The following is an 18,821-nucleotide window of genomic DNA, read 5'->3' on the forward strand; positions in this document are numbered from 1 at the left end:
CAATCAAAGGTTCTAACTTACTTACTATTTCAACTCATCAGAATTTGTTTCTTTTAAATGACGGCTCCCCGACCCGTTTAACTCCGCCTGGATCTCCACCCAGCGCAGTAGACCTTACTTTCTGCCGCACCACTATGGCCCCTGTTACCACCTGGCATACATTATCTGATACGCACACTAGTGACCATTTCCCCATTCTCATCACATACGGTATTCACCCACCACATTCCCAGTTTCAGGCACCCTCCTGTATAAGTAACGTCCGATCTTATAAAAACTTCAATGTTTCTAATTACCAATCATACCTCAATTATATCTTGCAGCAGAAACATAAGTCACCTCTTTCCTTTTCCCTTTTACTCCCTTATTTAACCCAATATTTAAACATATTTCATCCGTGCCGACCATTAAAAGTGACGACCCATCCACAGCAATACGAATTAAAATGGTGGGACAAAGAATGTCACGATCTTATTCATAAGCGCAAACTATTATTCAAACTATATCGACAATCGATGACGTCGCAGCATTATTTTCAATTGCGCAACCATATCGCGAAAACTAAACTCGTCTTTAATGCCAAAAAGCGAAAAGCTTGGCAATCTTTTATTTCTCAATTAACTCCACAACTTCCAGCAACGAAATTTTGGAACGCGATCCGCATGATCACGAGAACTTTCCAATATCAAACTTCTTCTGCTTATCCGCGACAAGTTCTAGAAGATTTTTTATACACCCTTGCCCCTGTTACCGCCAATCCATTCTTTCTACCCACCTCACAGCATAATTCTTGTCCTTTTATTTCCCTTTTGAATCCAATTACCTATAATGAATTACACTCTGTATTATGTACCGTCAATAGCTCATCACCAGGACCTGACGCAATTACTTATCAAATGCTCAAGGCCTTACCCCCCCCATGTCCAAATTTATCTACTCAAATATTATAATAGTATTTTCGAGACATTACATGTACCCGCATCATGGAACGAGTTTTTCATCACACCCATCCTGAAACCAACAAAACGACCTACCGAACCTGACAATTTCCGAGGCATCGTTCTGGGATCGTGTATACGCAAAGTTTTTTGTAAAATACTTATGAAACGCATGGCGTGGGTATTGGAATATCACTCGCTATTACCCAAATATCAGTTTGCCTTTCGACGGGGTAACAGTACACAAGACCCTATCATAATTTTCTTACTCGACATCTTATTAGCAAAATGGCGGAAACAATCTATAGTAGCAGTCTTTTTGGATATTAAAGGTGCCTATGATGCTGTATTATTGCATATCCTCTGGGAGAAATTATTTAGTGTTGGATTCCCCATTCAATTTATTTCTATTTTAAATCAACTATTTACTAACCGTCGGTTAACTATTAAATCTCCCCAACACACAATTGATAGCCGTTACACATCACAAGGTTTACCACAGGGATCGATCCTCAGTGGAGTTCTGTTTGCCCTTTACATGAAAGAGCTCGAATCTCTTGTGCTACCACACGCCCGTATTCTAGCTTACGCGGATGATTATGTTATTTATTGTGCTGACTCCCACATTGACCTTTGTAGAGACAAAATATCTCAGGTTCTAAGTTTAGTCTTTCAGTGGCTAACGGCTCATGGACTTTCCCTTTCTATATCCAAATGTGCAGCAATGATCTTTACACATAAACGAACCTTTGATAAAAGCCCTATTAACTTTGACACCTATAGCATCCCCTTGGTTTCACAACACTTATATTTAGGAATTTATATCGATCACAAACTCACATGGCAAGCTCATATACGACACCTTATTAGGAAATCAGATCGTTATATCACCATTCTGCGAACGGTAACGAAACGTGCATGGGGTGCTGACCCTTTGTCAGCACTGCAGCTATATCATGCAACCATTCGGTCCATACTTGATTATAGCGCCCATATTATTGACTTAACCCCTAAACATAGTTTATTAGCGTTGGATCGTCTCCAATTTACAGCACTACGTATCAGCGTGGGTGCCCTCCGCACAACACCTACTAACGCTTTATTAGTAGAAACGACGGAAGAACCACTGTACATCCGCAGGATAAAACTATCCAAAAAATTCCTACTGAAACACATTAGTAGAACGAACTCCCTTATTGTCCCAAAATTACAATTATTATATGAATATTATCAACAGCGTCCTCCTCCCAATCATCGGTATCCCGCCATATACATGGCTTATGCTGAAATCCACCATCTTACTGAAACTATATTTCGTACACCACGTATTAATACGTATTCATACCACTATGATATTCAAACATTCCGTCCTTCTGTTATCATTGCCCCTTCTGATGCATCAACCCAATCAATGGCTGCACCTTATCCCACACTATATGTTCATAAGAAATTTAAAAGTTCCATAACTACACCAGATTACCACCTATTTACCGATGGGTCAAAATCTAATACTGGAGTCGGAGCGGCATTTTACGATCCTCAACTACTCATTAGCTTTAAATATCCGTTACCTAATAATTTAACTATTTTTACAGCAGAATTATATGCCATATATCAGGCCCTTGTATATGCTCAACGGTTGCAATCCAAAAAAATAAATATATTCAGCGATTCCCAAAGTGTTTTACAAGCTCTGCATTCACTCGCCCCTCATACAAATACATATGTCTACGAAGTCAAATCTCTTCTATTTCAACTTGAAACATCCGGTTTTGTTATAACGTTAATATGGATCAAAGGGCATAATCGACACGTAGACAACGACATGGCCGATATAGCAGCGAAAGATGCTAGTGCAGATACCGCGAATATATTACAAATCAAAATTCCGATTCTCGACTTCTTTCCAAATATCAAAGCTGCAGCTCAACACACATGGTGCACACAATGGCGATTATCTGCTCGTACAAAAGGACAATATTACTACCAACTTCAACCGAGTATTCCCACACTACCGTGGTTTGCAAATGGTACGTATACACGACGTCACATTACTAATATCATCCGACTACGATTTAATCATGCCTTAACCCCAGTATATTTAACTCGCTTTCACATTACGAACGACCCAACTTGTTCCTGTGGAGAATCTGAGTGCGATAGTGACCACCTGTTCTTTCATTGCCCCCAATATGCACATCACCAGACCATTTTGATGCAGAAATTACTTAAAGTTCCAATATCTTTCCCTACACGACTTTCAGTTTTGTTGCACCAACCTTCGCCTACGATCATTACTATTTTAAATGAGTACCTTGATAACACTCGTATAAAATTGTAATCACGATTTAGTTTTGCAGTTGGTTTTGTTCCGACATGTTTATGAGGTGGCACTTCTCAATGCCCCTGGTGAGTAGATACTGTTTCAAGGTTCTTATTATTTTCTGATCTCGTACAGCGTCACTTCTAAGTTCTTTGTGTCTTTGCTCAGTCCCGAATGTACTACCTCCATAACCCTTCCTCATACCCGATATAATCTTACTTCCTTAAGTGAATCTATCTTCGTGTGATCACGCTAAAATCGGACATTTGTGTTGTAAACGTGTGTTTTTGTGATATAAGTGTAACATATTAATGATCTTGTGACTGGGAAATAGTCTTTTCAATCCCAAATAAATATCCGCAAGACAAGACAACATTCTAGTTCTGTATATGGAGTTAAGAGGGCGCACGACGATCACTTGAAGTGAAATCACGACTGATCACAGTGATAGCGTAGAAAGTAACAGTCGTTACCCGTGATTTCTTGATATCAGTGAAAAAATCACAGTTCGTGAAATATCGCCCATCACTACTATCGATAGGTGCTATCGCTATCGATAGTGTCCCGCCTCTACTTCCTGTTATTGGTGTGGCGTCGTTCGAACCTGGTTTCAGCCTTGGTTCAAGCTCTTGGCCTGTTGACGAAGAGAAGCAAGGTAAGTATGCTTGCAGTACGTCAGAATGAAAGACAATGCATGATCATTTTACTTTTCAAAAGCACGGATTTCATTCGGAGCCAAGTTCTTTGCGTGAAGAGGTGATTATTGGTTACCGTATTCTGCTTCTTTACGTTGAGGCCTTCTAGGGACCACGCCATCGTTCCTTGTTTATAATAATAGTAATGTTATTTGCTTTACGTCCCTGTAACTACTTTGATGGTTTTCGTAGCCTTGTTATTTCCCCTTCCGTTCTTTCCAGTATTCCTTCATCATTGTACTAGGATTCAACTTCTCTCAGACCACTTTCGACCGGGTTTCCGTTTCATTCTTCGTGGGAATCTTTCCATTCTTAAAACTTTCTTTTTAGAACTCTCTTCAGTAGTTGCTTCCTGGCTACCAAACTTTCAGCATGTGGAGCGACTGGTCTTTGTTTACCAGACCATTTGCAAACCTACCAGATAGGGCCTGGAAAAAACCATTGATCTGGATAGTGCCTGGACAAGACCAGTGATATGGGGACAAACAAAGTGGCCTTAGGCCTTTAGTTTCCTGTGGAAACACCATTGGTCTGGGCTGGTTAGGGTAGTGTTTCGACAAGACCATTGATCATTAGTTCAGCCCGTGGGCCACCATTTACACAGACGCGTAACGACTGTTTTTTGTTTACTTGCTCGCGGTCTTCTCGGGAAGGATGTTCTGCAGCAGTGCTCAGTGGTGCCAACTTCTGTACTTAGGAACTATGCTTCGATTGTTCCCCGTTCTTGCTGTGTGGACGGTTAGGATAGCAGCTGGACAAGACGATTGGTCTGCATGGTTAGGATTCTTGCCGTGGACAAGACGATTAGTCTGGATAGTTAGAAGCCGCAAAGCGGCCCTAGGCCCCTAGTTTTGTGAGGAAACATTATTGGTCTGGACGGTTAGGATTCTTGCCATGGACAAGACCATTGTTCTGGACGGTTAGAAGCTGCTGCGGCCCTAGGCTCCTAGTTTCATGAGGAAACGCAATTGGTCTGGACGTAAGACGATTGGTCTGGATGGTTAGGATTTTTGCCGTGGACACGAGGATTGGTCTGGACGGTTAGGATTCTTGCTGTGGACAAGGCGATTGGTCTGGACGATTAGGATTCTTGCCGTGGACAAGACCATTGGTCTGGACGGTTAGAAGCCGCGAAGCGGCCCTAGGCCCCTAGTTTCGTGAAGAAACACGATTGGTCTGGACGGTTAGGATAGGATCTGGTGCTTTTATTGTGCTGCGGTTGGTGACGGATTATGGTCAACATTCTCCACTGGAAGGAGATCACGTGCCACTTTACATTGGCCAATAGGAATACAAGTCGCTACTTCAGAAATGAAAATGGCATGTAATAATCTTATTTAGGTTATAAAAGTAAAAGTGCTTCTTGGTGCGGGGTGGTGGGTTCCTGGACATCGCAGTGAACACACATCTCCTCTGAGATGCTCTCCAAGTAAGATTGCACTAATTCCACTACTTGTAACATTAGAAATGCGGTGGCTCACGGGCTGAACTAATACCAACCATTGGTCTGCAGTGGTTAGGGTAGGGCATTGATATGACCATTGGTCTTGACGGGTTAGGGTAGGAGGAAAGAACTTTTGCTTGGATGTCTTGTCGAATTCTTGTTCAGGAGTTCCTTCCCCTTAACCGCCTGGGTGAACGAGTTCCTTAACCCATTTTAGGCCAATAGGTTGTACATGACCCATAGTGCTTGTATTTAATTTCTCTCTTAAAATGGCATTTTTCCATATTAATGATCACTCACTAATATAAAAGGGACATACCGGAATGGATATAGGCCTAATTTTTAAAATCTTAATCATGAAGTCGTAGGGAAGTAATGTATACAACCTTTTTTAGGGTTACTGATAGGTCAAGTTTTGAAATGAATTCCAGTTAGGATGAAATCACTTTTATTATTTTTGAGTAGAAACAAATTATCGAAAATGGATGTCGCACTGCTTTGGTAGTGATGTTTAACGTAGTTATGTCAGTAAACGTCATACTGAATTCTGGGGCCGTATACACCAAAATGGCCCAATATATTGTCATGCCTCCGTTGACCACCTCTGTAGTTGGTAAAGGCTTGCTATATATCAGCAACAATAATGCAACTTTACTGAGCTCCGTGGGAAGAGTTAGTGTGATGTTGGCGCCAATACTGACAATTGCATTGCCAGTATGGTGACGTGTATTGTAATGAAAACTTTGACTTTGCTCTCTGTCAGCTGTTTCGCACAGGTTATTGAGTGTTGATGCTGATCTTTCGATTTGTTCTGTATGTCCATTGTGTTGAATGCTATTGTACTGATAGTGTGTGATGGAGTTCTACAACCCAGAAAAGAAGAAAGTCTGGACTGCTGACGTATTATGTTGTTTGTGTTACCGAGTTTTTGTGGTAGTTAAGCATGAAAGAAGGTGCTGGGTGGTGAATAGGTCTCAAGCTACTAAAGAGAAATTAAATTTTAAAATTTAACAAGGTTATATTTCCTTTTCAAAATTAGGTAACAACAAATAGAACAGGTACTTAGTAGCCGAAATACAACTTGAAATGTACAATTACAGGGATTAAAGAATTTGGGCTTCGAGCCCTGAAAACACAATTCTTGAGCAGCTAGCTCAACTTTACGATATACCAATTTCAACAAAAGGGGCAGAAGACCCCACTCAAACCCTGGAGCCCTTGCTCCAAATTACACAGCAAAGCCTCCTCGAGGCATACAACTCTCAATTTTAGAAAAGAGCCACTCGCTCTTAAAGTTAAGCCTCTCCCAGGCCACACCAAACTCAACTTTCAAGTTGTCCTCAAAGGACATATACACAGGGGTAAAATACCCAACCTACTGAGGTCTATTAGGTGAGAAAAGATTAATACATGACCTCTAAAATACAACTTGAGAGGAGGCGAACTTGCACTCCTAATACACTTTGCTTAAGACCTACTTGGCACTAGGCCGTTAATACAAGGGCTAATCCCATACTACAGAGGTGACTTAAAGGCAATTTACATTACATTACGGGAGAATTGGTTGAGAAAAATAAGTTCACCTCAAGACGATGTGAGTGGGAACTCGAGAGGGTTAGCACTCTCTATCCCATAATGTAGCTTTACAAGAAAAAGATGAAAAGAGTAATTACATTTTAGGAAAAGGTTACATGATGGAAATGCTTCGAACCCGCCGCGAGTGTTAAACTGCCGACCTAGCAAGAAAAGAAGTTATTAATAGGCCATTACCTGGTGTTGAACGGCTGAAGAAGAAAGAGGCGCTTCCCGCCTCCTGCTATGTACTTAATACACTGACAGATGGAACAGAAGTGGCCCGGAGACCCCAAAATCAGCAGTTTATATCCTCTCGCGGAAGATTCTAGGCGTTAGGGGAAATAAAACACCCTCCCTCAAAGTTTTTATTGGCTAGGGAAACGAAACCCCTACATAGAGGAAGAAGAAACACATTATTGGTGGAAAATTAATTAAAGAAATTCGGGATTGGCTAGATCCAAAATAAGGGGAAAAAGAGGGGTATACAGCCAACTTAAACCATGACAGAAAGAAATTTAACAAAGAACAAACTCTTGAAATAAAAATTTCTCCAACAAAATAGTTCTTTGATTTCGCACTAGGTTGCACTATTGTAATTCTTCAGTAGTGTCCTCTAGAAGAGAAAGTTCACACTTCTTAATACAAGCAAAACAAAAGTACGTCGAAAATGACACAGTTCACAAACTCAAAATTTTCCACGTGGTGACATCTTCTGAGAAAGTAGAGAATTAATAGAATAGATAAAGTTCAACCTTCCTCCAGAAGAGGAGTTTCAGCTGGCGCAACTTTTAAATAAACAGAGTAGAGGTGTACCGCCCGGTACAGTTTGTATGAACTAACAGATGAGGAAAACATTGATGATGATATTGTGGGAGAAGTGGGAGCTGGCACTTGGAAGGACATTGCAGGAACATTTGAGATTCATCACCATACAGGTACTTGAAAATCCACAGCCTGTTTCCAGTCATCTGACCAGGTCAGGAATGAAATGAATGAAGCTCCCATCTAGCGGCGAAGATAGGAATCGCGCCAGCTGCCAAAGCCTATCGCACTCTTCTGGGGCAATGATTAATGACTGACAGATGAAATGATATTGGAGAGTGTTGCTGGAATGAAAGATGACAGAGAAAACCGGAGTACCCAGAGAAAAACCTGTCCCGACTCCGCTTTGTCCAGCACAAATCTCACATGGAGTGACCGGGATTTGAACCACGGAACCCAGCGGCGAGAGGCTGCCGCCTTAGCCACGGAGGCTCTTCAGCATGCTCCTTACTGGACCTATATAACACTGTAATCAAGTTGAGATGATTCTCTGCGAAGTTTATATAATTTTCTTTTCCGATTAAACTGTGCCATGCTGTTGAACTAGACACTATCATTTGGAGTCACGTACTGAATTGCTTCAAGGAAACATTTCTGGAATTGGTGCCTGTTTTATCTTTATTCACCAGAAATCTGGAGCGCCCACTCTGCTACTCGAGCGACTGGAGTGTGTGCTCATGGTCACAGGTCTGCTGTGAGCGACTGCTACCGACAGGCGGTTTTTATTCACCTCATTGCGAGTGCCTGCTCTAAATTTGCAAGTAAAGGGTGCATACTCATTTTAATTCACACTACCCACATACTCATGCTGATGATACAGGTATAGTGGCAAGAACTTTAAAGGTGGGTTGACAGCTGGGATGGGGTGGGATCAGTCAATCAATCAACCAACCACTATGGATCTGCATTTAGGGCAGTCTCCCAGGTGGCAGATTCCATACCTGTTGTTTTCCTAAGCTTTTCTTAAATGATTACAAAGTAATTGGAAATTTATTGAACATCTTCCTTGGTAAGTTATTCGAATCTCTAACTCCCCTTCCTATAAACGAATATTTGCCCCAGTTTGTCCTCTTGAATTCCAGCTTTATCTTCATATTGTGATCAGGTACTGGTACGTAAGATTTATACCCTGGTAATGCTGCAGAAGGGAATAGCTGAGCCACTGAAGTGTCCTGTACACATTTTGTCTCTGGTGCTTTTCCTCCTACGTCAACCTGCACTGCTAGTACAGCAAGCATTTCGGATGCCCATATCAAGAACGAAGTAGGCCTACAAAAGCGTGCAAAACGAAGAAAGCTACCGCAAGAAATAAGGCAGACTGATACGGATGTTCTACCTGTTGCTGACAAAGGCAGAAGCAACAAGACTTCAGACCACCAAACCAAGAAAACAGTCGCGAAAATGGAAGAAAACGGGTGAACGCGATCGAGAAATCAATTTTCAAGGATTGACAAAGATTGAATCTCAAGAAATGCTTCAACACTGTGAAGGACTTTCTCCTGTCTAGTTGTATACTCTGTTTCTTGATTATGGACTAATGATTATGATTGCTAACGAATCCAACAGATATGCTGCTCAGAAGAATGATACTAGTTTTAAAACATCAGTTTCTGAGTTACGACAATTTTTTTGAATTCTCCTTCGTACAGGCTACCATACCCTTCTCCAGGTCAACATGTACTGGTCTCAGGATAAGGACAAGGGAGTGGAGTTAGTTAGGAAAACAATGAACAGGAATCGATTCAGAGCTGTGAAAAAGTATCTGCATTTCAATTACAATAATACACTTGACAAAACAGATAAATTTACGGGCGACTGCCCTAAATGCAGATCAGTAGTGATCGATTGTGGCCATTGTTTGTCAATTGTCTGAGAAATCCAGTTGTAAATGCTTGGAAACTGTACAACTGTTTGCACTCAGACACTATATATTAAATTGCATTTCTGTCTGGCTTAGTAAGGCAACTTATGAAGTACCTACAGACAGTGAACTAATGGAACCAAATGCCAATTGGGAGTGAATTGCAGCTCCTATCTCTACTACCTTTAGATATGTTGATATTGCATATTTGATAATGAGACATGCTTCAGACAAGCAAAATCGATGCAGACTGTGCCAAAACAAAACCCTGTACTTACGTGAGAAGTGTGAAACTCGCTCACATCCTGAATGTTTCAAGGCCTGCCACACTCGCTGAGTAGTTCATGAATTAGGCCATTGGGTCGTATATGACCCATTCTGTAAATACTGCACTCTCTCAATTAATTTTAAAACTCTTTTGTATTTGCAATAAACTACCCTTAAATGAATGATTAGTAACAAAAGAACATGTATTTTGTAATTATTTTTAACCTTGGCCAAAATGGGTTAAGGCCCATCACTACATTAACGTAAATTTCATGTAATATTATTGCTGTTCTGTATTCTACATTGTGTTCTTCACATGTTCCATTCACTTGTGCTTTTATTCTGCCAGGGTTAGCAACGGAATTTCATTATCATGATTAAAGGGAAGGACATCACATGCCACTTTACGTTGGCGAATAGGAATACAAGAAGCTACTTCAGCAATGGAAAAATGGCATTAAATGCTCTTCATTAGGTTATAAAAGTAAATGTACTTGTAGGTAGAATTGGATCAGGTCATTCAAAGAAAGGTGCGCACTCTTTTGCTCCGCTCTCCAGATGGAGTCAGCTCCGGAGAGTCGTTCAAAGGAGCGGTTTGCTCCAAGCACTGTATCGCTCTTCCACCTCTCATTTACTGATGTGTGCGTCTGTGCCATTGCTGCCAACGACATTGTGAGAAGAACTAACACTCTTTAAATCACTATAACAATGATTATTGTTGAACAGTATCCTCCTTATGCAATACCTTATGATTTAACGTGAATTTAAAAAACTTAAATTTCACATTCGTCTACAATATGTAATGCTAATTACAATAATCTATTGAAGATGATCGAATTAGGATCGAAACCTGTATAGTTGTCACGAATGTGAAATTTAAGTTTTTGAAATTCGCATTAATGTAAGATATTTGAAAGGAGGTTATTGTTCAACAATAAATCATTGTTATAGTGATTTAAAGAATATTAGTTAATCTGTCAATACGGAAACATGAAATTTATATTTTGTAGTATTGTGAGAATATACATCCATCCGTGAAGGAAATGGTTGAAAATCTATATTATTAATGAATGAATTCCGAGGTATGTCCTTGAATGGAATATCAGAATGATACAATTCTGATAAGGATATTTTTTCCTGTTTAATATTTTGTAAATAACGACAAACAATCTGTGCTGGTAAGCTGTACCCTAGTTCACCAACTCGCACCCTAAGTCACAGATTACTGTACTTCCAACCCCCACCCTTACTACAAAATTCGTTTAGGACGTAGTTTATCAAATAGTCCATAGATAGTATTGCAATACGGTTCTTCGTGAAAAATATCTTTCTTAGAAACCCAACAAATTGTGAGAAATATGTACAGAGGAAGAGACAGGGTATCAACATCTCTAATCCTGCCATAAAGATATTATGATAACTTTACGCATAAACCATTCATTAATAAATAAATTCCAGGGTACATTGATAAAATTCGTCCTTTCTCTTACGCAGAATGTGATCGCATCCAAACACACCAAATCCTTTGTCTTTCTTTAATTATCGTACGCTGAGATGAATGCGTCAACATTTTTATTAGACAACATCCTTTTGTTCTTCATTGGCACCAATGATCCATAGTGAATTGGAGTTTGTCGAATATCGGTGTGTGTGTGTGTGTGTGTGTGTGTGTGATCAGTTTTGTCTGCAGTGCTCGGTGAGAATATCTTATCATGGCTTTAAGGCAAAAGGAAAAAGACTAACATTTGGAACTTTTTTTAAAAGATTTAGGCAATGGGAAGGCAATGTGCAGTTGTTTCTCAAAACAGATTTCGTATAAAAGTGGTAATACGTTTAATCTCACATGCCACATTCAAAATTTACATCCCACTATGTCGCTATCTGCAGAACGGCTTACGCTCGCTCTTGTCTCTTCAGAAGAAATTCCGGATGATCGTAGGTCAGGAAAAGCTTCGATTGGAACTTCTAATAAAGATGATTGTGCAGTCACATCAGCATCAGCCTGTGTTACACTGTTGCAAAAGCAGAACGCCACACCGGAATTCGGGTCGACCTCCATTAGTTCTTACTTGCATCGACCTATTTCCAACAAGAGGAATAGAGAAATTAATTTTTTTTAGTTTTGGAGACAATTATGGAAAATAACTTCCCATTACGCATTGTTGAAAGTAAAAAATGTAGAGCACTGATTCATAAACTCAATAACGCTTATAACTTGCCTACCAGAAAAACTATTGCAAGTAATTCTTCCACGATTGTATAACATGACGAAAGAATTTGTCAAAGAACAGTTCGAGTCCACAGTCTATGGGACATTAACTACTGATGGTTGGACTTCTGTGAACAATGATTCCTACTTGTTTGTGACAGCTCATTTCATCAAGGCAGTCAAGTTGATATCTCTTTTACTGAAATGTTTCTAGTATGACGAGAAGGACACGGCTCAAAACTTAGCTGAGGAACTCATAAGCGTTGGTAAGATTCTATTAGAATAAAATTTATTGTAGCCACCTGTTCAATACAATTCACAAATATCATAAGAGTTGCTCGTGAGTGGAAAGTGGAGACTAAAATCGTGTGCTTTGTTAGCGATAATGCTGCAAATACTGTGGATTCAATACATCAGACAGCCTGGAGGCATATCCCATTTTTGCCCATAATTTAAAATTAGTTGTGAAGTGCGCACTCCACTGTGTTAAAGACAACACTGCAAGAGTGGTAAAATATTGTAGACTTTTTCAAATGCTGCTCACAGGCTGAAGGCAAACTGCAAAAAATGCAAGAACAGATGGGTGAACCAGTCTTCAGTATTCAACAAGATGTGATAACAAGTTGGATTTCCATCTTCCCTATGCTCGAGAGGATTATTGAGGGCCAATGGGCTCTAATCTCAACAATTGATTTAAACTACCCTGATCTGCTGCAACTATCTAGCAATGGCATCCAAAAGATTAAGCAAATTTGTGCAGTGCTCAGAGCTTTTACCGTCTTACTAATAAACGGTGCATAACTTTTATACAAGGTTTATACACCGTTTATGTGAAGTTCGCTACCAATAAACCGTGTATAAGCCTCCTGTGTATACATCTGTTATAGTTATTCATTAATTTGCTTATACAGACCAGGACCCTTGTATAAGCGCTGTATAGCAGCGAGTAGCGGAAAAAGAAACGAGTGAGCAGTTTATTTTCGTGGTATTTATTGTCTACAGTAATATAATCGTGGTGAAATATTCGACTTCTCCGTTTAACATTGAAGGAATGGACGATAGCGTTGATGATCTTCACGATATTTTAAACATAGAAGACATACACCGTTCAGAGGTTATGGACGCTAGACATCTCGTAAAGTAAAACACTTTAAAGAGATGGAATGGCAATGAATAACTATAAAATAAATTATGGTTGGGCGTATTTTTGCGTAATAATGTGTTACTGCTTAATAGACTTTTGATATTGCGAGTTTATTATATATTATCTGCCCCTACAAAGATCTTTCTGAAACTTGGGTACCTGTAAAATGGGACATAATTCTCGAGATAAAAAATGACATTTGAAAACCATACGTAATATGATTTCCATACTTTGTAGTTGAATACCCAGAAATATGATGTATAAATGCCTAATAGAAACTTTTTTGATCAAACCTCTCTTTTAAGCTACAAAACAGTTTTTTCCTTTCTCCTGAAAAATAAGGATTTTGGAATGTGTACCATTTTCAACTCGCCGATTCGATTACAATTGCTTACGTTTTCCGTACTACCCCAGTTAGGAGCTTTTGATCTTAAATTTTCCATGTCTTTTTTGGCGTTCATTACACAAGCAAGCTGAAGAAATGTTGATATCAATATAAGTCAATTTCCAGCTGTCTCATGGAATGACAATGAATAACTAAGTTATAAAAGAAATGATGGTTGGGCGTATGTTTGTGTAATAATGTATTATTGCTTAATAGACTTTTGAAATTGCGAGTTTATTATACATTGTCTGCCCCTACAAAGATCTTTCTGAAATTTGAGTACCTATAAAATGGGACATATTCCTCCAGATAAAAAATGGCATAACTTGAAAACCATACGTAATATGATTGCCATACTTTGTAATTGAAAACGCAGAAATATGATGTATAAATGCCTAATAGAAACTTTTTTGATCAAACCTTTCGTTTAGCTACAAAAAAGGTTTTCCTTTCTCCTGAATAAGGATTTTGGAATGTGTACCCTTCTCAAGTCGCCGATTCAATTGCAATTGCTTGCGTTTTCCGTACTATCCCAGTTAGGAGCTATTGATCTTTTCTTAAGCCTTTCCATTTCTTTTTATGGCGTTCATTACACAAGCAAGCTGAAGAAATGTTGATATCAGTATAAGCCAATTTCCAGCTGTCTCACTTTGTGTTGCCACTGCCTTTTCGATATGCCGTGCTACTGTGCGACTTTCCGAAAAGTTTTGCTCGTAGATAACCAGCAGAAACGATCATAAAGGCGGTGAACGTTCGAAATACGTCAGTGAACTGCAGGAAGAGATTCCTACGCCTTGGAACGAGTGTATACGTGCTGTATAGTAATACAATGCGTATACCTCGTTTATTAGTAAGAACAATGTAAAACGCGTATACAGGGTTTATTTACTGTTTAACTAAACAAAAGTTAAACAACTGTATAAGGACTTTTTATTAGTAAGACGGTTAAACTGGGTTACTGAAGAGATGAGAATGAGAAACAAGTGACAGCCTCTAAAGTGATTTTGTTCGGGAGATAGTGGGTTCGAACCCCACTGTCGGCAGCCCTGAAGATAGTTTTCCGTGGTTTCCCATTTTCACACCAGGCAAATGCCGGGGCTGTACCTTAATTAAAGCCACGGCCGCTTCCTTCCACTTCCTAGGCCTTTCCTCTCCCTTTGTCGCCATAAGACATATCTGTGTCAGTGCAACGTAAAACAAAATAGCAAAGTGATTTTATTGAGCCAGTCACTTAAACAACAGTGTACCCAGTTCATAAATAATTCTGCAGTCTCACAGTAAGATTTAAAAACATCATGGACAATGCCATATTTTCAGAGGCAACAGCCATAGACTCATTCTTTAAATTGCGTGGTTTCGTATATAAGAGTTGTTCTTACTCCTGCAAACAAGGACTTATCCACTTCTGTGAAAGTCACCGACTTCCCGTCAGCTCATATGTTATTATTTATAAGCTTCATGTCCGTATTGATTGGTATCACTATATAGAAATAATATGAATCACCACCTTATCAATACACTATTTTATTTACTACCAAACTGGTAAATAGGGTCAATACCGGTTTCGACCCCTAAGGGGTCATCCTCAGTTGACACATATAAATATCTATAAAAACATCACATATAATATAATATAATATAATATAATATAATAGTTAAAGCTACAGATCTCAACAGACAGCCATACAGAGCACACGGTCCTAACAGCCAACATATATTAATTTACAACACGTCTCCACGATACAACCAACGTACAACCTAATTTAGATATACGACATCCAATATGCACTTCATCTCTTAATGGTGACCTACTCAACCTGTATTCGACACGCGACAAGATGAGAACATTTTCTCAATGATATTCAAGATTTCCAACTACAATAGCAGTATCCTACAAAATTACCAGTTATTACTATAATATATTATGCAATTTCACTCGTAACGCGTACAGCATGTGATCGATCCTATTCAAGTAAACATACATTTTAATAGACCTACAATACAACAACCTACAGTACTGTCACCAATTTATATTTATATTTCATTTAGATTTTTTGAATACGCACATAGCACCACATATCAATACCATTATCTAATGTATTTTAAATAAGTATTTCATACCGGTTTTAGCCCCAAGTTTTATCTTAGCAAGACTTTTATATGTCTAACAAAATAAAGTGTCAAGACACAATTCTATTTTAAGACTGAAAACGGGAATAAGAGGTGCTACAAACTTATATATTAATATTAAGGATTCATGTTAACTAGGTATTACATACCAATATTTTAATTTTAAGAATTCAAACCAACAAGGTCATTATGCATTTAACTGAACTAAACAAGTGAATCAGTAAACTTTACAACCACTACATGAAATGTAATCAGGATACTGAAAATTCAATAGTACATATTTAACACCCTACATTGTACCTAGCATCACCATATATGTGCAAATGTAATAATTTTACCCCATATTATGTAAAACAAAAATTGTAAAATAGAATAGCATGTACCTCTCAGCAAATGTACATATTCAATCCATTAGCATTTTGTCAAATGGATGAACCACATCCAATACAATACTTTTGATACTGTTTACAAAGAAACAGAAAATCTACATAATAGCTCTAATAGAACAAAATCAGGATACTGAAAATTCAAATAGTACATCTTTAACACCCTACACTGTACCTAATATCACCATATATGTGCAAATGTAATAATTTTACCCCATATTATGTAAAACAAAAATTGTAAAATAGAATAGCATGTACCTCTCAGCAAATGTACATATTCAATCCACTAGCATTTTGTCAAATGGATGAACCACATCCAATACAATACTTTTGATACTGTTTACAAAGAAACAGAAAATCTACATAATAGCTCTAATAGAACAATTTTATAAATTCCATAATACATGCATATGTACTTACCAGTATACTAATGACCCATCAATTTTAAACTTTAACTATTATATGTGATGTTTTTATAGATATTTATATGTGTCAACTGAGGATGACCCCTTAGGGGTCGAAACCGGTATTGACCCTATTTACCAGTTTGGTAGTAAATAAAATAGTGTATTGATAAGGTGGTGATTCATATTATTTCTATATAGCTCATATGTTGTTTCTCCTATTTACCTCTCTGAAAAATGAGTCCATTGTGTGGGGTGCCTTCGCAGCTAACGTTTTGAGTTTTGTCCAGAGCCACACCCAAAATCAGCTTGATAATTCAAGTGGAAAATTCTTTCAAGGGCCATTGTTGCCTCTGAAAGGAAATCTCCTTTTTTGGTGGTCAGAAAGACAACATGTATACCCTACTCTCCACAAACTGGCATTGAAGTGTTCGTGTGTAGTCGCTACTTCAACTCCTTGTGAGAGAATTTTTTCAAAAGCACGGCGGGCTATAACAGAGAGAAAGAGCTGACTCTCAGGAAAGAGAGTGTCCCAGATTTTATTTTTAAATTCTAATGTAAGTGAATGATGCATTTCGGATGATGTACTTTGTGTAAATAGTGTGGACATAAATTTTAGCTTCTAGTTTTATATGCCTAAGAATATTATTATAGGAGTGGAGCCGTATGAGTTTACCACATTAAACACTACTTCATTCCGTTTAAAATGATAATTTATTGGCACGAAACAAATGTTGAATACTGAATTTGGACAGGCGCTGTGTGTTGCGTAAGGGCATAGATTCAAAAGTGGCGATAAACACAGACTGGTTACGTCTACGTGTCGAAGGGTAGAAGTTTGCGAAGGAAGAGCGGAATGGCAAGGAGTAGAGCGAGATTGGGGGAAGAGCTAGTTGAAAGTCTAGGAAAGTGCTCTCTCTCTCTCTCTCTCTCTCTCTCTCTCTCTCTCTCTTTCTCTCTCTCTTGATGCTCTCAGTATGAGCAAGTGTTGTGTTTGAACGGTCCACTCTCTTGAAAGGAGTGAGCGGGGAGTCGCTCCACAAAAAGAGTCATTTGTCAGTAACGACTCGCTCCTGAGCGACCCAACACTACTTTTAGGGGTGGAATGGTGGGTTCCTGGACATCTCAATGAACACGTCTCTCCTCTGACACTCATTCCAAGTAAGATTTCATTCATTTGTACTTCCTTATTATGTCAGAAACATGTGGACATGAGGTGTCAACTTTTCCCCTTTCTAAACATTTCTTGACCTCTTGTATCCAGTTTGTTGACTTTTCTCCCAAAGGTACCTGAATATCTTTTTATCACCCATTCTATAGACATGTCCAGAACACAGCAATCTCCTTTTTCTTATTGTTTCTGTATATTTTCTGTGTTCTTGTATATTTCCTTATTACCTCTCATTTTCTATTATTCTGTAGATTTTGTTGGTCCTAAGGTTTATCTCATGATTCCTCTTTCTAGTACTTGCAGTTTATCTAAACTATAATTCAAAATTAAGCATTCATTTGCATAAAGACATTCTGGTTTCAACACTGTATTGTAATGCCCTATTTTAAGGGTTTTACATAAGCATTTCTTGTTGTAAACATTCATAGTGATGCCACGCTCTTTCCTTTCTTCTACAGTAGATTTTTCTAAACCATTTTTTGAATTTTTCGTTGAGTTTTTTAAATTTCTTCCTTTGACCACCAATATGTATTGTCAATATTTTTGTACCATTTTTACGTTTGTAATAAAATTGTTTTTGTTCTTTTTCCGCAGAGATTTTAAAACCTGGTTTGTTGGCTATTTCTTCCAAGAGATCGGTTTGAGTTGTTGCATATGTCTGGCTCTCTGAAAATATAGCAAAATCATCTGCTAATGCCAGGCAATTAATGTTAACACCTTTGTTTTTCCTCCCCAAAGTTATTGGCAAAATGTCATGTTCTTTTCATTTTTCATTCCAAAATCTTACAATTTTCCTTAGGATATAGTTGAACAGAATTGGCAATAAGCCATTACCTTGCCGTACACCTGTGTTTATCTTGATAGGTTTTGATGTTTCGCCCTCAAGTTTTACGTTTGAAACTGGATCTCTAAGTGTTTCCCGTATTAGATTTGCTAATCTGGATTTCACTCCAAATTCCCTCATTATTTAATCTATGATTTTTCTATCAACAGTATAAAAGGCTTTTTTTAAATCCACAAATGTTTCTACTATGTCCTTGGAGTTCAGTATTGTATCATGAATTATT

General features: G+C 38.5%; 1 protein-coding gene across 1 annotated transcript in view; it reads left to right on the forward strand.

The window, feature by feature from the left end:
* The first annotated feature begins 3,834 nt into the window (after positions 1-3,834).
* LOC136874729 (ankyrin-1) overlaps positions 3,835-18,821 on the forward strand; it is a 76,435-nt gene continuing 61,448 nt past the window's right edge. Inside the window, exon 1 of the mRNA XM_067148392.2 lies at positions 3,835-3,916. The gene's annotated coding sequence lies outside the window, so the exon portion shown is untranslated. The remainder of the gene's footprint in view (positions 3,917-18,821) is intronic.

Source organism: Anabrus simplex, chromosome 5 (assembly GCF_040414725.1).
Source record: "Anabrus simplex isolate iqAnaSimp1 chromosome 5, ASM4041472v1, whole genome shotgun sequence".
NCBI classification, from domain to species: Eukaryota; Metazoa; Arthropoda; class Insecta; order Orthoptera; family Tettigoniidae; genus Anabrus; species Anabrus simplex.